Raw genomic sequence first — 27,147 nt, 5'->3', positions numbered from 1 at the left:
GCAGTTCAGCTTCCCCTGTGCCCACTCCCCTTCAGCAGCGATCCCTAATACATAACCTGCCTGGCAAACTCCATCTCAGCAGCTGCTTCCGGAGGACCTGACTCATACCAGGGTGCTACTCTACTATCAGGGTAGAGGTCACATTATGGGAAATACCAAGTCCCCAAATCGCCCATATGGGCACTTTGCTCTTGTTGGGATCAAAAATGCTACTGAATTCTACTGAAAATAAAATATTTTAAAAGCCTGGAGAAAAGAAATGCTAAATTTGAGTCCCTCCAGCCTCTTGTTGAGATCTTCAAGTAGGACTAACAATTCCTCAGGCAGGGTAGTCATGGTTAAGAGAAAATGTTCTGGAACCTGGAAGTTTTCTACTGATTTTATTGCTTACCAACTGGTTGACCTTGGAAAATTTATTTTACTTCTTGGCGCCTCGGTTTCCTCCTCTGTACCTGGGGCTAAACATAGTATCTACCTCAGAATTCAGTTGTCCTGAGGATTAAGTGAAGATATTTCGTCCTTAAAACCCTCCTCGTACACAGTGTGCCCACTCATGGTAGCTACGTGAATGCGGGAGAAGCCAGGTCACTCTCTTTCCATGTTCAGTGCAGAGCAATGGAGGTGATCGTAAGAGGAGTTACTGATAAGACTTTCCAAAGCAGGGCTCCCCCCTCCCTGCCCCCACTTCCCCCAAACTGCTTACACTTATCAGTTGCTTCAGGAAAATACTGGGGAAACTCTCTGACTTCCTTCAGTTGCCAGTATTACTCATTCACTGGATTAAATGCTTTTATGTTTTTATTATTACTCTACCTTATGGCAAAAAATTTAGAAAATGTACTTTCACTCCGAGGAAACCTAACCATGGGGGAAAAATAGTGATGTCTCTGGAAGAGCCAGAAGTGGTGTTTCTTAGTTTACAGGACAATGCTAGTTTCCAAGAGGTTAAGAAATACTGACATCCAGCCCTAAGATTAACGGGCAGGCATCAGCCCACCAGCCAGATGGTGCCTCTCCTGCCGTGCCAGTTTGTCTGTCTTCTACCTCAAGGCAAACTCCCTAGAAGACAGGCTAATAAAGGCCCTGTTCTCAGGAAAACATGCTTCCTCTTCTTCAGGAAGAAAATGTATGTACACAATGGAAAGGAGAATCTGGTGCTCTGTTCTGGCAAGAGGACAGCGGTCAGGTGAAAACTGTGACTGAAGCCTGAGATCCCTAGCTTGAGAGGGGAAGTCTTCAGAGGAGGACAGCTGGGACAAGAGCACCATGGGGAGTCCCTGACGGCTGTCCTCTGTGACTGATGCTTCTCCTGAGGAATTCTAGGGTTCTTGGCTCTCTCTGCCCTGAGGAATCCATATTGATGATGACTCATCTTTAAGTTCAGGAAGATAAACAGACGAGTGCTTTCTCAAAGAAGGCAATCACTGGAATTCCCGCACTTATTATTAATTGTATTAGAAAATGAACGTTTACTGAGCTGATCTATGTCAGACATTTACATGTAATTAGCTCATTTAAGTCGCTCAAACACCCTACATAGTAGATACTATCTCATTTTAAAGGTGACCAAACTTACGAGCTGGAAGTCAATGGATGGTACCATGTTACCCAGCAGGTGGGCTGGCAGAGCCTGTCAGACCCCAGGTAGACTGATGCCAGGGCACGAGCGCGGATCACTCCCTCTATGCGCCTCCCTCTCAACTTTCCGCCTTCCTTTCTGTATTCCCTGAGCACCTCATGTGTGCCACTCACCACCAAAACCTTGTCCCTGAACTCCTAATTGTATCCAGGTGAGTAGGAATATCACCTTTTATAGATACAAATGATGATCACAAACCATCAGTTGCAAAACTTACATTTTTGCCTTCAGAATGACATTAAAAAACAAGCAAAAGCAAGGGGAAATCATGGGTTTCACACACAGTAAGATGCTGAATAAATGTTTGGGGTTGGTAAAGGGAGTGCGGGCCCAGCTGGCATTGCATTTCTGTTAGCCCTACTCATGACATTAATCAAAAAGTTCTAGGGGCTGGTATTTTTTGCCACTAGGAATGTTGTCCAGTGATTATTTTCATGGCTACGGTAACTATACAAAAACCTTGCTCAGTCTATGGTCATCAGAGAATACCTAAGAATAATTTTTCCTGTGTCAGTGCTTTGCCAGCCTTTCCTTAGAAACCAAATTTGTGCTAAACATTGTGAGGCAAATCTCAGATGAATAATGCCTTTCCTCTTCATCTTTGGAAGAAGGTCAAGTTGCAGCTCAGAGTCGAGAAACAACTGAATGTGTTAGGCCACGGGAGAACCATTCCCATCTGGAGGGGCCTCAGGAAAAGACACTTAGGAAATGCAGTTTTCACTGATCCCCTTCATTCAACACACATATTCCTGGTTCTCCAACTTCGTGCCGGGTGCAATGCTGTACCAGGAAGGACCTCACAGCTAAGAGGACTTCCACATAAACCTAGCAGCTGCTCACTAAGTGTAGCTTTACAGTCCACTGGGACAAAAATCTGGGTCAGATTTAATATTAGATAAGAGTGGACAGAATTATGGCTCTGAGGTACTTTGTTATAAGCCAGAGTCAGAGCTCTCCCTCCGGTCTTTGTCCACAGATTAGGGCTTTGGAGAACACATTATTACTCATGAATTCTCTCTGCGAGTGGACACAGGTTAAATGACCGCAAATGGGAGGCACTCCTCATTATCATTACCAAGAAGGGGAAAGAAGTGATGGAAAGGAAAACAGATGCAAGTCCAAAGCAAGAGATTTTTTTTTTTAGCAAGATTTTCTTAATAGGGAAAAGTAATATTTAAAAATCAAGTGTTCAAGTGAGAATTGACTCCATGTCTGCTTATAAAATTTGACAGGTCCCGTGCAAACCGACCAAAAATACTACCTGTACAAAGCCCATACAAGGGTTCCCAAAATTAGAATCTACGGAGTTGGACAATGTCAGAAAGAACAAAATGCAGACACCACACAAGGGCCTGGGAGAGGCAGTGAGTAGTACTCCTTGGGAGTATGTGTGACCCCGGTCACGGCGAATCCCTGTATGCAGGATCAGAAGGCAGAAGTGCACGGAGAGGTAAATGGGGCTGCAAGACACACAGGTCTTGTGAGTGGTTAAAAGTCAAGTCAGTAGGGATAGATTTATAAAACCAAGTCCTATTCTGATCAAATAGGCAACACCTCCCGCCCCATCACTGACAAGCTGGCTAACTGCAACCATATTCAGGTTTATGGATTACCCAGAGGTGTCAAGAGACCCAGGTACTACACACTGGCGTGGTGCCCAACTCCTCCTTCAATTTGGAAGTGACACTTTGGCTCCTTAAACCTCAGTTTCTTCCTGTGCAGAATGAAGGCACAAGCCAAGTAGTTACTCTATTCTTAGTACTCGAGTTGGCTGGAAGGGTTTTAAAAGACACATAGGGCTCCCGGAGCCCCTGTCTGTATTTAGAATCTGTCCACTGTTCTTTTGCATTTTTCTTGCTTATGGAGCAGAAGTAGCTTTTCATCAAAGCATGCAGCTGCACAGAATGATAGAAAAACCTGATTTTTTTTTTTTAAGTTTCCTGGACAGAGGTCATTATGAAAGAGTAAGTGATAGTGTTCCAGCCACGTGGTTTCTTAACTTTGCATTCCCTGTAGTCAGCTGTATCTGTGTACCCCAAACAGGCAAGAGCGGGAAGTGGGGGCTCCCCCACACATATTGGAACTGGGCTCATTCTCAGCAGGAATGTTGGCACAGATCGACTCTGACTCCCATCCATGTTTTGAAAGGCTTCAGGATTGATATGAGGAGTATCCCTGGAAGAGCCACAATGTACCAGAACACGTTCACGGCAATGTGGCAGGGTAGGGAAAAGCAATTTGGTGCTTTGCAAGGGAAAGGATTCCTCATACAGGACAAAAAAGAACACAAAAGGCCTTTCCATGCCGTCTTTTTTTTTTTTTTTCCTTAACGTTTATTTATTTTTGAGACAGAGAGAGACAGAGCATGAACGGGGGAGGGCCACAGAGAGAAGGAGACACAGAATCTGAAACAGGCTCCAGGCTCTGAGCTGTCAGCACAGAGCCTGACGCGGGGCTCGAACCCACGGACCGTGAGATCATGACCTGAGCTGAGGTCGGACGCTTAACCGACTGAGCCACCCAGGCGCCCCCCATGCCCTCTTTATTTAATGCTGTTGCTACCTGAACAGTGTTCCTGAAGCTGAGTAAACTTTTTATTAATTAGTGAATTACATCTATTAATAAGGGTGGATTCTTTCTCAGAGACATGCCTCCTTAAAACAAAACAAATATCTCTAGTACAGAGTTCAGTAAGCTGGCTGAAGGATGCCTGCTTTTTGGAATATATTTTCATTTCTTAAACCTCTAACAGATTGACTCTATGGCTTCTTCCCTCCTCCCCTTATTTTTCACTGTTGTGTTTACTGGCTAACTATGATGGAGACAGGAATGACAAAAATATATGTCATTGGATATTTCTTGCCTTTCTGAAATACCTAGAAAGAACAGGCCAAATCAGTCTGTTCAGATTTCTACCTGAAAGTAAAAAGACCAAAACAGTTAAGCAGTTCCTTTAATTTCAGTGATAACAGCAATTTCAAAACTGTCAAATTCCAATTATGAAAACCAACATGGCCGCTAACAACCAGTCCTATCACACCTGTCCCTCCAGTCACATGAAACCATATGCCCTTCCTGGAACATGTCTCTATGTGTTTGTCCAGGCAGTTTCATCTGCTTAAAATGCCTTTCCTCCCCTTGCTTACTTGATAAAATCATTTTTCCTATTTCTGCCACTTCCTCTGTGAAGCTAGCTTTCCAGACCCACCCTCCCCACAGGTCTGGTCTCTGATCCAACAAAACTCTCACACTGTTCTTAATAGTTGTCTTCTAGCCTGAATTCGTGAACAGAGAGACTCTACTTTCCTACCTACCTACCGGACAAACATATGGAAGATTTTCCTCATTTGTTGGGTCACTGCACCAGAATATGACACCTGTTCTAGGAGGTCTCTTGGAATCAGAGACCATGTTAGAGAAACAAGTGAGAGAATACAGGATGCTTGTGTCCAAGGTAGTCGTACTTTGCCATAACTAGCAGAATAATCTTGGGCTTCCCTTTCACTTATCTTTGGCTTAAATTTCCTCATTTTTAATGAAGGGAATGACTTCATCTAACATTGGCTGTACTGCTCCTGGAGCACTTAAACACTTTTTCTATGTCTGGGCTCTACCTCAAGAGATTCTGATTATTTTACTCTGGATTATTTGTAAAAGTTCCCAAGAACGTTCTAATTTGCTGCTAGGGTTAAGAACTATGAGATGAAAGAAACTTTAAAGGCACTGCTCCCATACTTGTCTCTAACCTTGCATCATTGGTTCTATTTTGCAATTGTACAACATTACTGTTTATTGAACACATACTCTGTGCTGCTTGTTCTCACAAACATTACTTAATCTTCATCCATTTCTGTGAGGCAAAATTACCCCCATTTTATAGCCGGGAAAAAAAAAATGTGACTCAGAGAGGTCAAGAAATGACTTGCTGACAGGCATCCACTGAGAGGCGGAGCCAGGACTGGACTCAGAGTGGCTGTACCAAGCCTAGGGTTCTTTCTGCTCCACTACGGCTTCTCTCTGTGGTTCTTACTTCTCTTCTCCGGTGCTCTCCTGGGGATTAGGTCCCCTTTGCTCAGAGTAGAATTCTGACAGCTAAACACTCTATCCACAGCTAACAGATATTCCAGATCAACTGTCTGGGATACTTAGCCATCCTTCTGTTAACTACATAGGACTCTCCCTTTGTATTTCAGATAACTAAAAAAGTCAAGATTCTGGTTGTTTTGGTTTGCTTTGATAGGAAGAATCGTGGAGTACTCAAGTCCATGGTACTACATTTCCCACTAACCAGGTGAACTGAATGAAGGGATGGGCATCATAGGACCTGCTCATTATCACCCAGAGCTCCAAGGAGAGAAACCCCTTGCAGAATAATCTCGGTGAGCAGGCAGAGGCCACAGCATACTTTTTCTTATTCTTCAGTACTCAAGTTTTGATTTAAGAATTAAGAAAAGGAAAAGAAGATACTTTAAAGCCTGTACATCCAGGTGCTTTTTGACACATTCAACTGGTATTTTTGATTCAAATGCTGGATGGTTTACTAGTGGACCCCTACAATCTTAGAAAGAGGCTCATGAGCTTTTTTTTAAAAAATAGACAAAACGATAGCAGGGCAACTCCCCCACCTACAAAGAGGGGTGAGGCTACAAGTGGAAAGAGCTGACCCAATTCATTACTCAAGCCGCAGCGAGGGTGTCTACACCATGCATTATGACATTCATCTCACTTAGGAAGTGAAGGAGAACCCCGGCTGCGTAAATTAGAATCAGTGATAATACAGCTGTTAGCCACAAACATTTGTTTGGCACGAATCAATCTGGACTCTCCTGTAGTTTGCTTTGATGGTCTCTCTACTATCTTGTTGACTAATGATGAAATCATGGTTTGTTAATCTAACTGAACAAAGAAAACACCACACCAAGCAAAGTGCAAACTGCTTTCCTGTACTTTATTGAGGTTGTTTATTGACTCTGTGTTCATAAGAGCCCTTTTATATCCACTTATTAAATATTTACATGCATTGCTTATGTATTTAGCTGCATAAGGAGAAATTAATCCTATCTTCCATCTGAGTAACTCTGTTTGTTTTTCAAAGGCCTTTTGCTGAAGTAAAATGGCAAGCAGCCACCTCAAATAAGCTTCTTGTTACTGTTGCAGACATTCTGTGATGTACCAGTAAGTCACTTCTCCCTAGGGTAATCATACCAGGGGCCATGTTCAAATTCATATTTAAGTGACATGTTCCCTCTGGAATAATCTATACAATTTCCCAAGGAGCCTACGAAGTTAAAAGAGAATAGATGGATAAAGAAGTAAAAACTGATGAAAGCAAGCTGAAAATGATTTTGGGAATTATGTGATCACTTGATTTGCCTGTAAAAATTCTCTACCCACCACCATTAATATGGGGAATTATAAGTTGGCTTTCATATTCTAGACAAATGCTTCTCTCTCAGGTCTTCTATTATCTATCTGTCAAAGATACTACTCCAGAAAAGAAACTAGGAGATACTCCAGAGGCCACAGCAGTAGTTCCCCTCTAAGTGAATGCAAACGCCTTTCTAGAGAGAGAAATATCAAATATAGATTTTGTCAGAAAAACTTGGTGAAATGTGCTTTATGCACACTGCAATAGGCTACCTCATGTTGTGAGTATTCCTAAGAACAGAACACTTCACATGGCCACCTTCCACCTCATTCTCTTTCCCGAACTTTTCTTTTTCTGTCTGTCTGTGTGTGTGTCTCTCTCTCAGGTCCCTCCACTGAATATCGGCATCTTTGAAGATTACGTATTTAGTTTTTAATGCTTTTCCTGTTAAGATGGAGAATCTCCTATGTTATATTATATAAAGCTACAGTGACCAAAAATAGTGTGGTATTGGTGAAGGGACAGACACACAGATCAGTGGAACAGAACAGAGTCTAGAAAGAGCCCCATACAAATATGCACAACTGCAGCCTGAGAAAGGCACAAAGTCATTTTAGTAGAAACAAAGACCATCTTTTCAAGAAACAGTACTGGAACTAGTATTATCTACAAAGAAGTTAGTTCCTCACTTTACAACATGCACAAAAATTAAATAAAAATACATCATAAACCTAAGTGTTAAACACAAAAACTATAAAATTTCTAGAAGGAAACATAAAAGAAAATCTCTGTCATGTTAAGTTAGGCAAAAGTTGCTTAGGCATGACACCAAAAGCCTGATCCAGAAAATAAAAAAATAACGAATCAATAAACTGGATGCCATTAAAATTAAGAACTTCTGCTCTGCAAAAGGCACTGCTGAGAGAATGAAAGGATAAACCACAGACTAGGAGAAAATATTTGCAGAGCACAATGGACTTGCATCCAGAATACACAAAGAATTTTTAAAATTCAACAATGAAACAAACAACAAAACAGTAAAAAAAAAAAAAGTGGGCAAAGATTAAAACACACTTCAACAAAGAAGACACACAGATGACCAACACACACATCAAAGAGATGCTCACCATCACTCATCATCAAGGAAATGCAAATCAAAACCACAACGAGATATTACCTCACCTCTATTAGGATGGCTACTATAAAAAATACTGGAAATAACAAGTGATGGCAAGGATGTGGAGAAAAAGAGAACCCTTCGGCACTACTGGTGGGAATACAAATCGCTGCAACCATTATGAAAAATAGTACAGAGGCTCCTGAAAAACTTAAAGATAGAACTACCATATGATCCAACAACAATCCCACTTCTGGGTATTCTTCTGAAGAAAACAAAAACACTAACTAGAAAAGGGATCTGCACTGCCATGTTCACTGCAATATCATTTACAATAGCCAAGATATGGAAACAACCTGAGTCCACCAATGGATGATTAAAGAAACTGGTGTATATTAACACTGGAATATATATTCAGCCATAAAAAGGACTAAAATCTTGCCATCTGTGGCAACATGGATGAACCTCAATTGCATTGTTAAATGAGATAAATCAGACAGAGAAAGACAAATACTGTAGGAACTCTCTTATATATGCAATCTAAAATAAACATATTATATATTTATATGTATGTATGTGTGTGTGTGTGTGTGTGTGTGTGTGTGTGTGTGGACTCTTCCAGGACCATAACTGTCAATATGTATGCACTCAGTGTTTTAGCTACTGTGCTTTAGAAACTAACATTACAGTGAGGAGGGCCAGAATCCAAAAATTTTAAATGTGCAACGGAAACATCACATAAAACCAACTAACTCTATATACAAGCACACATATGCACAAGTGATGTGATCCTGAGAATGAGAAAAGCTCCCCCCAACGGATGCACCAAGATCACCTATAAAATCTGAGTGAATTCAATTTCAATTGTGCCACATGGTATGTTATGTCGATCTACCTCATGATAAGGTATGGGCTGATAATTACCTAATTTCAAATACTGTTAAGGATAATTAATATATACAATGTCTGATTTCATCCCCAGCCCAGAAGAATCATTTATTAGCCAGCAACAGGGTAACTGTATAACAGGATCTTACACAGATATTATCTAGTTTAATGCTCATAACTGCTTGGCAAAGTAGGTGTCAATCCCCCCTTTTTCTAGAAAACAGACTCAGAAAGCTAATGAATAATCAGGTGGAACTGGCATTAATTACATATCTGTGAAATAAATTTGTAGCAAAATTTTCAAATGGGCTTCTATAATTTTAAAAACCTTTAAATAAATGTGGTATGTAGTCAAAAGTTCCCAAGATATACATATATTTTAAAAAAACCACTATGTTGAGATAACACTATTACATTTATTAGGATGGCTAAAAATAAAAATACTGACCATACCAAATGCTGGAGAAGAGGTAGGGGAGCTGGAAATCTTAGACACTGCTGGGAGGAATGTAAGGTGGTACCACCACTTTGGAAAATAGTTAACAATTTCTTAACCTACCATACAATCCAGCTATTCCATTCCTAGGTATTTATCCAAGAGTTAAGGAAATACACACACACATACAGATGCACAAAGAGTTGTACATGAAATGTTCACAGGAACTCTTATTTGTAGCAGTCCCAAACCAGAAATAACCTAAATGTCCACCAACAGGTGAATGACAAACAAATTCTGGTATATCCACAAAATGGAATATGACTCAGGAACAAGAAGGGATGAATTACTGAGATACACGACAAAATGGATGGATTTCAAAATTACTGTGTGAATAAGAACAGCCAGACAGAAGAGTATATACAGTGTGTTACTATTTATATGAAATTCCAAAAAGTGCAAACAATCTACCATGGCAAAAAGCAGATCCATGCCTGAGAATGGGCAGGGGGTGGAGGGCAAAAAGAGGAGATCACAAAGGGCCAGCAGGAAACTTCTGAGGGAGATGGACGTATTTGCTATCTGAACTTTGGTGGTGGTCACACAGGTAGATACATATGTCAAAACGTATCAAGTTGTACATTATGTGCAATTTATTATGTATCAATTATACTCCAATAAAGCTGTCAATAAATATACATTAAACAATGAAAGTGTTATTTTATTAGAGCAATTATGTCATACATCTATTTGTTGTCGTTTGGGAACTGTTGGGGGGAAAATTATATTGAATCTACCTGACTATTTAAAATATGAGTTAATGGTTTTAATTAAAGTCAAATGGCTTAGGAATAAATTAATTACATTTTAAAATAATTGGAGCTTGACAGGGAAAGAGAAGTGAAGAGAAAAAAAGAAACTTAAAGGAAAGCAAAAAGTGGTGAAAATAAAGAACAGATCAGAGGACAAAAGAAGAGATTACAATTAGAACTAAAAAGAGGCAGGGCACTTGGGTGGCTCAGTCAGTTAAGCATCCAACTTTGGCTCAGTTCATGATCTCACAGTTCGTGAGTTCAAGCCCTGTATCAGGCTCTCTGCTTTAGATCTTCTGTCCCTCTCTCTTTCTCTGTCCCTACCTCCTGTGCACCCACTCTCTCCCTCCCTCTCAAAAATAAAACTTAAAAAAAAGAAAAGAAAAAGAGGCAACACTTGAGATAATAAGTCTCAATAAGAATGAAGCCACCATACTCACTACAGAGGTTGACCAGTTCTCATTTATCTGCACAGAAGACAGGAAACAATCATGATGCTAAGGACTCACTGGCCAGATAAGGGAGGGGTGGGCACTCAGGCAGCAGAAACAGCACATACTCAGTCACAGAACTGAAAGGCACGGCCCGTCTAGGTGTCTGCAGGCAGTCTGGGAAGGCTAGAGAAAGGGGAAGTTGTGGGGCCAGGTCATGAACCAACTTGTCTGTTACCTGAAAGAATTTTGGATACCCAGGTAGAGATGTCTACTCTACAGATAGAAACAGAAGTCTCAAGCTCAAAAAAGCGGTTAATAATTACAGTGAGCTATTTCAAGGACATATTCTGAGATACTGTGTTCACTCATAGGATTATTTCATATTGACAAATAAAAAATTAAATGGACCAATTAAAGTTAGTACAAATGAAAAACCTTTTGTACCGATGGTCTTATGGGGAAGGAAGAATTAGAGTGGGAAATGGTGGTTAAATTCCAAGTTCAGAAACCAACATTTATGACTGAAATGAAACTTGCACCTTCTCTTAGGAATAGTGCTTTTCTTTTAATGTTTATTTTTGAGAGAGAGAAAGAAAGAGAGAGTGTGTAAAGAAGTGGGGGAGAGGCAGAGAGAAGGGGACAGAGGATCCAAAGAGGGCTCCATGCTGACAGCAGTGAGCCTGACGTGAGGCTAGAACTCACGAACTGCAAAATCATGACCTGAGCCGAAGTCGAAGTTTAATGCTCAACCGACTGAGCCACCCAGGCGCACCAGGAATAGTGCTTTTATGCAGTAAAAGCTAAGTCAACAAAAATTGCATATAAGAAGAAAATGTGACCAGCTAAGCCTGCAGTGTCAAATTTTCTATGAATTCATCAGCTGATTCTCTGGGTTCTCTTGAACAGCCACTGCAAGGGGCACATGATAATGCCATGGCCTTGGAGCTGGGCTGAACCTAGAAAACCCTCTGGGCAACAAGCCTGGAGCATAGAAGAACTAGCAAAAAGAGGGAGGAGTAAGCAATCTTGCCGATTGTCAGTTCTATGCCCTGTGTGCCAGGGAAACCCCAAGGTCATTTGTAAAATAAGGAGTGACTTAAGGGCATCTTTACTCCTGCAAGGAACACAGTAGAGGATCAAAATACTTAACGATGTAAGAGGACTTGGAGTTCTAAGATTATCAAAGTCCTCTCTTTCTGGCAGCTGGCAAGCCCATTTGCACCCTTCTGGGCTCCAGGGCTGCTCCAGCACATGGGGAGTAAGAAAGAGAGAAATGTTGCTACACACAGATTGAGCAGTGGCAGAGGAGTGCCTGGATTGCTACATACTTTCCTCTTATGACCACCTTTGCTGTGTCCCAGAGGTTTTGGGCTGTGGTGTTATCATTTTCATTGGCTTCCATGTACTTTTTTAATTTCCTCTTCAACTTCTTGGTTAGCCCATTCGTTCTTTGGTAGGATGTTCTTTAGTCTCCAAGTATTTGTTACCTTTCCAATTTTTTTCTGGTGGTTGTTTTCGAGTTACTCAGCATCGTGGTCTGAAAATATGCACGGTATGATCTCAGTCTTTTTGTACTTGTTGAGGGCTGATTTGTGTCCCAGTATGTGATCTATTCTGAAGAACATTCCATGTGCACTGGAGAAGAATATGTATTCTGCTGCCTTAGGATGAAATGTTCTGAATATACCTGTTAAGTCCATCCGGTCCAGTGTGTCATCCAAAGCCATTGTTTCCTTGTTGATTTTCTGATTAGATGATCTGTCCATTGTTGTAAGTGGGGTGTTGAAGTCCCCTACTATTATGGTAAAATTATCAGTGAGTTTGTGTTTGTGATCAATTGATGTATATATTTGGTTGCTTCATCTTGGGGGCATAAATGTTTATAACTGTTAGATCTTCTTGGTGGGTAGGCCCATTAATTATGATACAGTGCCCTTCTTCATCTCTTATTACCGTCTTTATTTTAAAGTCTAGATTGTATGACATAAGTATGGCCACTCTGGCTTCCTTTTGGCGACCATTAGCATGACAGATGGTTCTCTAGTATGATTTGGTCACAGTAGCCTTCTACCCCTTTTTTCTCTCTCTTCATCTTCTGTGATTCTTATGATTCAGATACTTTTCCTTTTTAATGAGTCACTGAGTTCTCTAATTCTTTATTTTAATTTTTTTAAATGTTTTTAAACATCTAAGAGTAAGAGAGACAGAGTGTGAGCTGGGGAGGGACAGAGACAGAGGGACACACAGAATCTGAAGCAGGCTCCTGGTTGTGAGCTGTCAGCATAGAGCCCGATGCGAGGCTAGAACTTGTGAACCGCAAGATCATGACCTGAGCTGAAGTCAGACACTTAACTGACTGAGCCACTCAGGCACCCCCCTGGCTTTCATTTCTTCCTGCTCTTTCTTTTGGGGTGAATTCCTTCATTTTGTCATTTTGGAAGATTAAAAGAACTAATAAAATAAAAAATTAAAATTAAAAAATTAAAACCAACACAAAACATCAAATAAAAAACAACAACAAAAGCAACAAAGACTACAAAGGACCAGAGAACACCACCAGAAACTCCAACTCTACAGGCAACACAAGGCAATAAATTCCTATCTTTCAGTACTCACTCTAAATGTCAATGGACTAAATGCTCCAATCAAAAGACATAACATAAGAAAACAAGATTCATCTATATGCTGTTTACAAGAGATCACTTTAGACCTAAAGACTCTGTCAGATTCAAAGTAAGGAGATGGAGAACCATCTGTCATGCTAATGGTCGCCAAAAGGAAGCCAGAGTGGCCATACTTATGTCATACAATCTAGACTTTAAAATAAAGACGGTAATAAGAGATGAAGAAGGGCACTGTATCATAATTAATGGGCCTACCCACCAAGAAGATCTAACAGTTATAAACATTTATGCCCCCAAGATGAAGCAACCAAATATATACATCAATTGATCACAAACACAAACTCACTGATAATTTTACCATAATAGTAGGGGACTTCAACACCCCACTTACAACAATGGACAGATCATCTAATCAGAAAATCAACAAGGAAACAATGGCTTTGGATGACACACTGGACCGGATGGACTTAACAGGTATATTCAGAACATTTCATCCTAAGGCAGCAGAATACATATTCTTCTCCAGTGCACGTGGAATGTTCTTCAGAATAGATCACATACTGGGACACAAATCAGCCCTCAACAAGTACAAAAAGACTGAGATCATACCGTGCATATTTTCAGACCACGATGCTGAGTAACTCGAAAACAACCACCAGAAAAAAATTGGAAAGGTAACAAATACTTGGAGACTAAAGAACATCCTACCAAAGAACGAATGGGCTAACCAAGAAGTTGAAGAGGAAATTAAAAAAGTACATGGAAGCCAATGAAAATGATAACACCACAGCCCAAAACCTCTGGGACACAGCAAAGGTGGTCATAAGAGGAAAGTATGTAGCAATCCAGGCCCTCCTAAAGAAGGAAGAAAGGTCTCAGATACACAACCTAACCCTACACCTAAAGAGCTGGAAAAAGAACAGCAAATAAAACCCAAAACCAGAAAAAAACAGGAAATAATAAAGATTAGAGCAGATATCAATGCTATAGAAACCAAAATAAAAGGAGAACAGATCATTGAAACCAGAAGCTAGTTCTTTGAAATAATTAACAAAACTGATAAAACCACTAGCCAGTTTGATCAAAAAGAAAAAGGAAAGGACCCAAATAAATAAAATCAAGAACAAAAGAGAAGAGACCACAACCAACACAGCAGAAATAAAAACAACAATAAGAAAATATTATGAGCAATTATATGCCACTAAAATGGGCAATCTGGAAGAAATGGACAAATTCCTAGAAACATATACACTACCAAAACTGAAACAGGAAGAAATAGAAAATTTGAACAGACCATAACCAGTAAAGAAATCAAATTAGTAATCAAAATCTGCCAAAAAACAAGAGTCCAGGGCCAGATGGCTTTCCAGGGGAATTCTACCAAACATTTAAGGAAGAGTTAACACCTATTCTCTTGAAGCTGTTCCAAAGAAGAAATGTAAGGAAAAGTTCCAAACTCTTTCTATGAAGCCAGCATTACCTTGATTCCAAAACCAGACAGCGACCCCACTAAAAAGGAGAACTATAGACCAATTTCCCTGATTAACATGGATGCAAAAATCTTCAACAAGATATTAGCCACCCGGATCCAACAATACATTAATAAAATTATTCACCACGACCAAGTGGGATTTATACCTGGGATGCAGGGCTGGTTCAATATCTGCAAAACAATCAGTGTGATTCATCACATCAATAAAAGAAAGGAAAAGAACCACACGATCCTCGGGACCCCTGAGTGGCTCAGTTGGTTAAATGTCTGACTTCAGCTCAGGTCATGATCTCACAGTTCGTGAGTTCAAGCCCCGCATCAGGCTCTGTGCTGACAGCTTCGAAGCCTGAAGCCTGCTTCAAATTCTGTGTCTCCCTCTCTCTCTGTTCCTCCCCCACTCATGCTCTGTCTCTCTCTCTCTCTCTCCTTCAAAAACAAAAACATTAAAAAAAAAAATCACACAATCCTCTCAACAGATGCAGAGAAAGCATTTGACAAAATACAGCCTCCTTTCTTGCTAAAAACCCTCAAGAAAGTAGGGATAGAAGCATCTACCTCAAGATCATAAGAGCCATGTATGAAAGACCCAACACTAATATCATCCTCAATGGGGAAAAACTGAAAGCTTTCCCCCTAAGGTCAGGAACACGACAGGGATGTCCACTCTTGCCACTGTTGTTCAACATAGTATTGGAAGTCTTAGCCTCAGCAGTCAGACAACGCAAAGGAATAAAAGGCATCCAAACCAGCCAGGAGGAGGTCAAACTTTCACTCTTCGCAGATGACATGATACTCTATATGGAAAACCCAAAAGATTCCACCAAAAAAACTGCTAGAACTGATCCATGAATTCAGCAAAGTGGCAGGATATAAAACCAATGCACAGAATCGGTTGCATTCCTATACACAAATAATGAAGCAACAGAAAAAGAAATCAAAGAATAGATCCCATTTACAATAGCACCAAAAACCATAAAATACCTAGGAATATCTAACCAAAGAGGTGAAAAATCTATACACAGAAAACTATAGAAAGCTTATCAAAGAAATTGAAGAAGACACAAAAAAATGGAAAAAGATTCCATGCTACTGGATAGGAAGAACAAAAACTGTTAAAATGTCAAAACTACCCAAAGTAATCTACATATTCAATGCAATCCCTATCAAAGTAAAACAAGCATTCTTCATAGAGCTAGAACAAACAATTCTAAAATTTGTATGGAACCAGAAAAGACCCTGAATAGCCAAATAATCTTAAGAAAGAAAACCAAAGCAGGAGGCATCACAATCCCAGACTTCAAGCTATACCACAAAGTGTAATCATCAAGACAGTACAGTACTGGCACAAGAACAGACATTCAGATCAGTGGAACAGAATAGAGAACACAGAAATGGACCCATAAACGTATGGCCACCTAATCTTTGACAAAGCAGGAAAGAATATACAATGGAATAAAGACAGTCTCTTCAGCAAGTGGTGCTGGAAAACTGGACAGTGACATGTAGAAGAATGAACCTGGATCACTTTCTTACACCATACACAAAAATAACCTCAAAATGGATGAAAGACCTCAATGTAAGACAGGAAGCCATCAAACTCCTCGAGGAGAAAGCAGGCAAAAACCTCTTTGACCTTGGCCACAGAAACTTCTTACTCAACACGTCTACGGAGGCAAGGGAAACAAAAGCAAAAGTGAACTACTGGGACCTCACCAAAATAAAAAGCTTCTGCACAGCAAAGGAAACACTCAGCAAAACTAAAAGGCAACCGACAGAATGGGAGAAGATATTTGCAAACAACATATCAGATAAAGGGCTAGTATCCAATATCTATAAAGAACTTATCAAACTCAACACTCAAAAAACAAATAATCCAGTGAAGAAATGGGCAAAAGACATGAACAGACACTTCTCCAAAGAAGACATACAGATGGCCAACCAACACATGAAAAAAGGCTCCACATCACTCATCATCAGGGAAGTACCACAAGAGATACCACCTCATACCTGTCAGAATGGCTAACATTAACAACTCAGGCAACAACAAATGTTGGCAAAGATGCGAAGGAAGAGGATCTCTTTTGCACTCCTGGTGGGAATGCAAACTGGTGCAGCCACTCTGGAAAACAGTATGAAGGTTCCTCAAAAGATTAAAAATAGAACTACCCTACGACCCAGCAATTGCACTAGTAAGTATTTATCCAAGGGATACAAGTGTGCTGTTTTGAAGGGGCACATGCACCCCAATGTTTATAGCAGCACTATCAACAATAGCCAAAGTATGGAGAGAGCCCAAATATCCATAGATGGATGAATGGATAAGGAAAATGTGGTATATATATACAATGGAGTATTACTTGGCAATCAAAAAGAGTGAAATCTTGCCATTTGCAAGTACGTGGATGGAACTCGTGGGTATTATGCTAAGTGAAATTAGTCAGTCAGAGAAAGACAAATATCATATAACTTCATTCATATGAGGACTTTAAGAGACAAAACAGATGAAAATAAGGGAAGGGAAGCAAAAATAATATAAAAACAGGGAGCGGGACAAAACAGAAGAGACTCTTAAATATGGAGAACAAACACAGGGTTATTGGAGGGGTTGTGGGAGGAGGGATGGGTTAAATGGGTAAGAGGCATCAGGAAATCTACTCCTGAAATCATTGTTGCACTATATGCTAACTAACTTGGATGCAAATTTAAAGAAAGAAGTGGCAGAGGAGTCTCTACGGTTCTTGTCCATGAGATATAGCTTAAAGCGACAGGAAGAGTCTCAGCACTTCACGGGCGGACTATAGAAGTGACATATTCTTCTGAGAAATATAATCAAAGCATAACTCTGGCCCCCATGGTAACAGTACCCCTGCGTTCAGTGAGTGTTTTCCCCAATTACCAATACTGCATAGTTGTGTGGTAAGTATAAGCTCTTGGGAAGTTTTGTAAACTTCTAAATAAAATAGAGGCACTTTTGTTGTTTATCTTTTGAGAAGTTCATGGGTGAAGGGAATGCTTTGGATGTCTTTGCTGTGCTAAACTGATTTTGAATTCATTTGTTTTCCCCCTTCAGGTGCTTAGAAGAGCTATCATCGTTGGAATGAAATTACAGACAGAGCAGACACTGGGAGTGGCGGCTGTCAGTTCGCACAAAGTCTTCCCTTGCACAGGTTAACAAACTCAGGGCTGTAGTTGTTTTCTTAAATGCATCTAGGAACATGTTTTGGAGTATGACCCAACTAGTCAAATTATGTATGAATCATAGTGATTCCTGAAAGCTAATGAACATAAGAACCACTAGAAAAGCTTATCAAAATAAGAATACCTAGACCTCATTTCCAAATAATCTAACTTAGAAGCTCTTGGGTGGTGCCCAGGAATCTACATTTAAACAAGCCTCTCGGCCCTCCCCCAATGCCCCCTCTGCGTCCCTGTAGGTGAGGTAGTCCTTGAAGAGCTACTGGAAAGCAATGGTAACCACATTACACTTCGCTGCGAAGAAATTCTCCCTGCACCAGATTTTTGTTCTGGCCAACACAGGCTGTGGGAGTGGCCCGTGCTCTAGACCAGTAGCAGAATCGGGAGTTCCTTAACAGGTACTAAGTGTCCTTTTCCGGCACTGCTCTCTAAATCAACTACACTGTTCCACTTAAAAAGAAAACAGGATTCAAAATCAGTTTATCCAAGCAAGCACTTGAGTGATCTTTCCAAAAAGTAAAATAGAACAGCAAAAACAAACAAACAAAAACCTCACATTTATTAGAAGACAAAAATATTCATAAACTATAAAAGCTTTAAAACAAACAAAAGGAAAGTAAAACTGCCAGAGGACAGTAGGAATTAGTTTTTGACAGATACATTCTTTGCAAATGGAAGTTTCGGATTCAGCTAATATTTACTGAGTTCTTACAATGTGCCAAGGAACAGGACTGGAACTTTCAAATGCATTCTCTCAATTGGTCCACAAATAAATATGTAAGGAGTTATTATTCATAGCCTTTCTTAAGAGATGAAGAAATGAGAGGTCAGAAAGACTAAATAATTTGCTGAAGGTCACACAGCAGGAGATGTGGGATTGGATCCAAGGTTGGTTGAATCCAGCCCCCTTCTCTTCTACCCCACTTTCCCAAGAATAAACTGTTCTATAAATTTCATTTAAAAATAATAGAAAACAATGACAGCTAATATTTACTGATCCTTTACTAAGAACTACGCCTTGTCCTAAACACTTTACATATACTCGCTTATTCCATCCTCACGGTCCATGAATTAGATACCATCATCCCTTATCTTCAGACAGGAATGTGAGGGCTGGAAGGATAAAATACTAACACATACTGTGAACAAATCCACACCATCATTACAGAGGTTTAAATTATGTCCAGTGTTCTGATATGGATCTGACAGATCTTATTTAATCTTGATTACTTTTAGTATGACTTGAAGACCGTGCTTGGAATTTCTTGTTATAAAAGGGATTTCCTCGGTTTTACTTTTAAGAGGCCAAGAATGGTGTTATGATGCAGTGTTCTTTCAAGCTTTCATTTAGCAAAAAAGGAGTACTTTATTTTCCTTTAAGAGGTTCTAAATAAAGGGCTGAAAGAAATTAACTCAAGCTGAACTACATACATTCAAGCTGAACTAAAGTTTCTAAACTAATGTAAGATTCTGGAAGGAGGTTTTTGTTATCATTAGACTGATTGGATTGATTACTAACTGTTTGGCTTAGTTATTAACTTTGCTTTTGATAAGCCACTGGATAGCTTTGCAGACGGAAATTAACCTGGCCTGAATACAGGTGAGAGTAACACAATCTAAGCAGTAGAAAGATGATTTATGAGAAATAGGTATAGGGGGAAACCTAATATTTTACCTAGCTTTTGCACACTTTTGTGTCCTTTAAATATTAAATACTTCCACTAGGACACTGGGATTATGGGTTTAGCAGTCACTGAACCTCTGGTGTCCAGTGTTGGCTCACTCTACCAAGTGTTTGGGGCACTAGGAAATCAAACACACACCACTTCTCAATGTGTCCCATCTGCCATGACGTAGGTTCTTAGGACTGTTTTTTTTACCCCCATCTCTAGCAGGCTTTTCACTTCCAGAAGAGACTGTTAAGGATACACACTGAATTAGTATAAAATCTACAGCTCTGGAGTTTAAATGCCTGTTAAAAGTCAAGCTGTCTGAAATGACAGAAAAATGAAAACTACATTTGCTTTTGAGGGAAACCGTGAAACCTAATCTCCCATTTTACACCATGCCAGCAAAACGTGGAGCAAGCTTTTTCAAAGTGCTGGTCCTTAATATCAGGCTCAGGAAATGACCCTGAGAACTGAATGGATACCAGTATTTGTTGATTATCTGCCAATAGCAAACAACACATTACTCACAAGGGTCCCCGCAGCTGGGGCTACTTTCCTCCAAGTCCTTCTTGTACGTTGGTCCCCGTATGACTATCATTTCATTTTCTTCAAAGAGAAAAGGCAGACAGACCTACATTTCTCTGGGCTGTGAATACTAACAGCTCTGGAATGAGGATGTAGCATTATCTTTTTCTTAAATTATTATCAATCAATTATTGTTACCTTTGAATGAAGCTGCTTTTCATTTGAACTTAAATATCTTGAACTAATGATATCGTGATGGTGTTGTACGGTAAAAGATGGTAGCTACACTTGTGAGCACAGCATAATCGTAATCATCACCTTCTGGCTTGGAGAGTAAGCTTTTTTCTCCCCTCAAATTCAGTCTTTATTTTTGGGGCTAACAAATATTTATAATGCATGTTGACTACACATCAGATACTACTTGAGGTAGTGAGAAGAATGCCTAAGATCGACTCTAAAGAGACCTCCACCCCCAAAATCTGCATCTATGGCCAGAAAGTGTCATCTGAAACTAAAGTGAAAAAAAGTCAACACAAAAGTGATAAGCAAATATTTGAGTTCACCCCAAAAGATTAAAAAGGAGTTACCTATGGGACAAAAATAATATACAAATATTCTATACCAAACACACCAAGGGTTTTTCCTGAATCCAAACATCTTTAGGATTGTATTCTTTAGACTTTATAATTGTATCAGCTGAAGTAAAGAAATTGATAACCTCACTGATTAGAATATATTCAATTTGAGGCAATGAGGATGAAGATAAACTATGAGAATAAGTGATCTGCCTGAAATCTAAAAGAAATCAAATAATGGTATCAAATTAATCAAAAGATGTGACAGATGATTCTGCTTTTGGTTGTAATGGAGTAACTGGCACTGGACTTGTCCTGCTACTGAAAACAACTAGAAAAGTATGTGACACTGCTTTCTCCAAAGTGGACATGAGGCAGTATGGGACTATGATCCTAGAGATAAGAGAAACACGTAAGGGAAAACCTCTCTGCCAAGACTTTCTCGACTACAGCTGGGGGTGGGGAGACCAAAGGAGAACGTGGTGGTCTCACTAAGTTGATGATAAATATCAGAGTATACAGGGGCTGCAGTGGCTAAAATGTGAGGGGCTTAGTACCAGAGGGAGAGAATGAGGTCCAGAAATCTGAACAGGGGGGTCCCTTAAGTTCTGGCTGAATGCTAAGCTGGGAATACACAGGGTGAGACTCCATTAGACTGAATAAAGAAGGAAGACCAGGTCATCTGTATGCTGAATAATTCCCAGAGTTCATACAGGGCTGGGAGACATTGGAGTTCAGACCAGCTAGAGTGGAAAGACCTTGCTGAACACCAGGAGCATTTGGCAGAAGCTCCAGAAAGATCTCCATTTAGTAATCTTAGTAAATTTTAGTAGTTAGTAAAAGATAAAGTAGTCCCAAAACAGCTTAAAATTAAGTGTCAAAAAGGTCAAGCTGTCCAGCAAGTGACTTAACCGTTTGTCAAAAAACAAACAAACAAACAAAAACCCCCAACGTTCTTTAAAGAAAGACAACAAACTTCACATGGTAACAATCCTTTCAAAAATTAACAGACATGCTCAACAAATGGTGTTGGGGAAACTGGCCGGTGACATGCAGGAGAAGGAAACTGGACGACTCTCTTACACAATACAGAAAAATAAATTGAAAATAGATGAAAGACCTAAATGTGAGACAGGAAACCATCAAAATCCTAGAGGAGAACACAGGTAGCAACCTCTTTGACCTCGGCTGGAGCAACTTCTTACTAGACATGTCACTTGAGGCAAGGGAAACAAAAGCAAACATGAATTACTGGGATTTGATCAAGATAAAAATCTGCACAGTGAAGGAAACAATCAACAAAACAAAAAGGCAGCCTCCAGAATGGGAGAAGATATTTGCAAATGACATATCTGATAAAGATTTAGTATCCAAAATCTATAAAGAACTTATCAAACTCAACATCCAAAAAACAAATAATCCAGTTAAGAAATGGGCAGAAGTCATGAACAGACACTTTTCCAAAGAAGATATCTGGATGGCTAACAGACACATGAAAAGACGTTCAACATCACTTATCATCAGGGAAATACAAATCAAAACCATGATGAGATACCATCTCACACCTGTCAGACAGGCTAAAATTAACACAAGAAACATCAAGTGTTGGCGAGGAAGTAGAGAAAAAGGAACCCTCTTGCGTTATTGGTACGAATGCAAACTGATGCAGCCACTCTGGAAAAGAGTATGGAGGTTTCTCAAAAAACTAAAAATAAAACTACCCTACTACCCAGCAATTGCATTATTATCTATATACCCAAAGGATATACAAAAATACAGATTCATAAGGGTACATGCACTTCAATGTTTACAACAGCATTATCAACAATAGCCAAGCTATGGAGAGAGCCCAAATTTCTATCAATTGATGAATGGATAAAGCAGATATGGTATGTACATATATATATATATATAATGGAATATTACTCAGCCATCAAAAAGAATGGAATCTTACCATTTGCAACAATGTGGATGGAGCTAGAAGGTATCATGCTAAGTGAAGTAAGTCAGTTGGGGAAAGACAAATACCATATGATTTCCCTCATATAGGGAATTTAAGAAACAGATGAACATATAGGAAAGGGGGGTGGAAAAAAGAGGAAAGAAGGAAACAAACCACAAGAGACTCTCAATAATAGAGAACAAACTAAGGGTTGATGGAGGGAGATGGGTGGGAGATGAGCTAGATGGGTGATGGTTATCAAGGAAGGCACTTGTTGTGATGAGCACTGGGAGTTGTAAGTGATGAATCACTGAATTCTACCCCTGAAACCCATATTGCACTGGATGCTAACTAACTGAAATTTAAATTAAAAAATAACAAATAAAATGCTATGGCAATAAATAAATGAAGGGATCGCATGTTTAAATATTAAAAAAATTAACACTCATGGGGCGCCTGGGTGGCTCAGTAGGTTAAGCATCTGAATTCAGTTCAGGTCATGATCTCACAGTTTTAAAGTTCGAGCCCTGCATCGGGCTCTGCGCTAACAGCTCAGAGCCTAGAGCCTGCTTTGGATTCTGTATCCCTCTCTCTTCTACCTCTCCCCCACTTGTACTCTGTCTCTATCTGTATCTCTCAAAGATAAATAAACATTAAAAAAAAATTAACACTCATGAGAAAAAGCAATATATATATATATATATATATATATATATATATATATTTTTAAAGAAAATAAATATATATTTAAAAACATAATGGTTGGAAATTTCCAAATTTGATGTAAACTATAAACTTATAAAGCAATCTATAAACTCATAGATCCAAAATTTTTCAATGAGCCTCAACTAGGAAAAAGAGACAAAACTACACATAATAATCCAATTATTGAAAACTAATGAAAAGAGAATATCTTAAAAGCATCCAGAGAAAAACATTATGTACAGTAAAACTAAGATCATGACTGCTAACTTCTCATCAGAAAATGATGTCAGAAAAAAATGAGAATGATACCTTTAAAGCATTGATAGTAATAAAACAAAATAAAATTGTCAAATAAGAATTCTAGATTCAGGAAAAGTCATTAAAAAAATGAAAACAAAATGAAGACATTTGCAGACAAAAGCCAAGATAATTTGTCACTGACAGGGCTGCACTCTAAGAAATGTTTAAAGGAAGATGGTAACACGGAAGGAAAATGGTATTGGAAAGAAACCTGGGCCTACACCAAAAAAAGAAGAGGGCCAGAAATGGCAAGTTTGTGAATAAATACAAAATAATTCTGTTTTCTTGCTTTGAATATTTTTTTAAAGACAGCTGTGTTATCAAAAAGTATATAACATATGTAGTAGTAAATTATAGGAAAACAGCATAAAAGGATGGTATGAGAAGTGGAAGAATTCTGTTTTACAGTCATTATATTATGTATGAAGTAACAATGCTATTTAATGGTAGGCTATGATTAAGACACATATTGTACTTACTAAAGCAATCACTTTAAAAAGAGGTATAGCTAATAATCCAATAGAAGATAAAATGGAGTATTCATTTCATCCAATAGAAGGCAAAAAAAGGAGGACCAAAGGAACAAAAAAACAGCTGGGACAAGTAGAAAACAAAAATCAGGATTGGAGACTTAACACCAAACCACATCAATAAATCTTTCATATTAAACAACAACAACAACAACAACAACAACAACAACAACAGCCCAACACAGGAGAGTACATATTGTATTACTCCATTTATATAAAATTCTAGAAAAATATAAAAAGGATCAGTGGGTTGCCTGGGGCCAAGGGTGATAACCACAAAGAGACATGCAAAATCTTTTTAGAGTATGGAAATGTTCTGTATTTTGATTTGGGCGATGATTATGATGAATTTTGTGTGCATCTGGTACTTAAATGGGTATATTTTATTGTGTATACATTATACTTCAGGGAAGTTTTTTAAAAAGTTGAAAAAAATCTTAAATGGCAATACAGAGATTTGAACTCAAGCGGCCCAGAAACAAGTGCTTACGTTCTTGCTGATATCACTAGGCCACTTCTTGTCCAGTCTGAAGGATTAGGTCATGCGTCAATTTAACTTTCGGATACATGATGTTGTGACTTTAAAAACCCTGCATGACTGACAGATAAATGAAGAGATTTGCCTGATGTCCCAGATGAGAAGTCAATCTCGCAAAGAAAGCACATGCCCTCAATATTACACACAGATAATGCAATGTCAGTCAAAATTTCAATGAGAGTTTTTGGGAGGAAGGCAAAGTGTTTAGAAAATCGATTTGAGGGCGCCTGGATGGCTCAGTCAGCTAAGACTCTGACTTCGGCTCACGTCATGATTTCATAGTTTGTGAGTTCGAGCCCCATATCAGGCTCTGTGCTGACAGCTCAGAGCTGGAGCCTGCTTCAGATTCTGTATCTCTCTCTCTCTCTCTCTCTCTGCCCCTCCCCAGCTTGCTCTCTGTCTCTTGCTCAAAAAATAAATAAAAAACAATAAAAAATTTAATAAAAAGAAAATCAATTTGAAATTTTACCTGAAAGAATGAGAATAGCTAAAAGGTTTTGAAAAACCAAATCAGAGGGTATCTTGCCTACCATACTGCAACATCTTTCAAAACCCTGTAATTAAGAGAATCTGGTACTAGTGAAAAAATAGACAACATTTTGAGTCCTAAAACAGAAGCATGTATATAAGGAAATTTATCACATTAATGTTAATGTTGTATTCAAATTAGCTGCAAAGGGATAGAGTATTTAATAAGCGGTGTTGAAGTAACAAACACTCATTTATAAAAAAAAATAGTCAACATCACTGGTCATCATGGAAATACAAATTAAAAGTACAATGAGGTATCATCTCACTCCTGTAAAATAGCTAAAATAAACAACACAAGAAACAAGTATTGGTGAGGATGTGGAGAAAGGGGAACCTTCTTGCACTGTTGGTAGAAATGCAAACTGTGTGTACAGCCATTCGGGAAAACAGTATGGAGCTTCCTAAAAGAGTTAAAAATAGAACTACCCTAGGATCCAGCAATCACACTAGTAGGTATTTACCCAAAGAATACAAAAATACTAATTCAAGGGGATACCTGCACTCCTATGTTTATAAAATAGCAGTATTATCTACAATAGCCAAATTATGGAAACAGCCCAAGTATCCATCCACTGATGAACAGATAAAGAAGAGTACGGGATGTGTATGTATGTATGTATGTATAGGTATATATATATAATGGAGTGTTACTCAGGCATAAAAAAGAATGAAATCTTGCCATTAGCAACAGCATAGATGGAGCTAGAGAGTATTATACTAAGCAAATTGAGTCAGTCAGAGAAAGACAAATACCATATGATTTCACTCATATATGGAATTTAAGAAACCAAACAAAGGAGCAAAGGGGAAGAAAAAAGAGAGAAAGAGAGGGAGAGGCAAATCAAGAAAGAGACTCTTGGAGCCTCCTGAGGGGCAGCTGGTTAAGTGTCCAACTTGTGGTTTCAGCTTAGGTAGGGATCTCAGGGTTAGGAGATCAAGCCCCACCTCAGGCTCTGTGCTGAATGTGGAGTCTGCCTGAGATTCTCTCTCCCTTTGTCTCTGCCCCTCCCCTGCTCATGTTCCTTCTCTCTAAAAAAACAAACAACAAAAAGAAATGGATTCTTAGAGAGAACAAACAAAGGGGACAGGTAGAGGGATGGGTTAAATAAGGGATGGGGATTAAAGAGGGCACTTGCTGTAATGAGCCGGGCATTGTATGGAAGTGTTGAATCACTAAATTGTAGAGCTTAAACTAATACTACACTGTATGGTAACGAACTGGAATTTAAATAAATACTTCAAAAAATAAAAAAATAAACAAACTTAAGTCTCATCTTTCATTACACGTGCAAATAAATTCCAACCAAGTTAAAGATTTAAACAAAAACAAAACTATAAAAGAAAATATTAAGGATCATTTGTATAATCTTAAAAGGGTTTCTTTAAAGACAGCCGGAAACCCAGAAGCCATGAAAAGAATGAAAGATATGACTAGAGACAAATTAAAAACTTGTGCAGAGCAAACACTTCTATTTAAAAAGAAAATAATAAAAGCAAAGAGAATATATGAGAATATTTGAGAATATTCGCAGAGTATTTGCAAATCCTACAAGGAACAAAAGATCAACATACCTAATATGTGAGATCTTATAAATGAAACATCACTCTAATGCATTTTTGGTAATAAGCAAATTAAAGCATAAACATCCTTTTATTTTATAATTTCACTTTTAAACTGTTATCTAGTAGAATGTCTAATATGTATATGAACAAAATTTCACTCAGATCTCCAAAGATTTTCATTTCAGTGGTCTGTATAATAGAGAAAAAAAAGTGAAAAAAAATCCAAAAAACTGAAATGTACATTAGCAAGGATTAATTAAACT

At 38.9% G+C, this 27,147-nt stretch overlaps 1 protein-coding gene across 8 annotated transcripts in view; it reads right to left on the bottom strand.

Moving 5' to 3' along the window:
* Positions 1 to 27,147, bottom strand: part of ALDH1A2 (aldehyde dehydrogenase 1 family member A2) — a 99,867-nt gene that overhangs the window by 15,414 nt on the left and 57,306 nt on the right. The gene's annotated exons all lie outside the window — the stretch shown is intronic.

Source organism: Panthera leo, chromosome B3 (genome assembly GCF_018350215.1).
Source record: "Panthera leo isolate Ple1 chromosome B3, P.leo_Ple1_pat1.1, whole genome shotgun sequence".
NCBI lineage: Eukaryota > Metazoa > Chordata > Mammalia > Carnivora > Felidae > Panthera > Panthera leo.
Note: the sequence above shows the minus strand (reverse complement) of the source record. Positions and strands in the feature narration are given on the sequence as shown.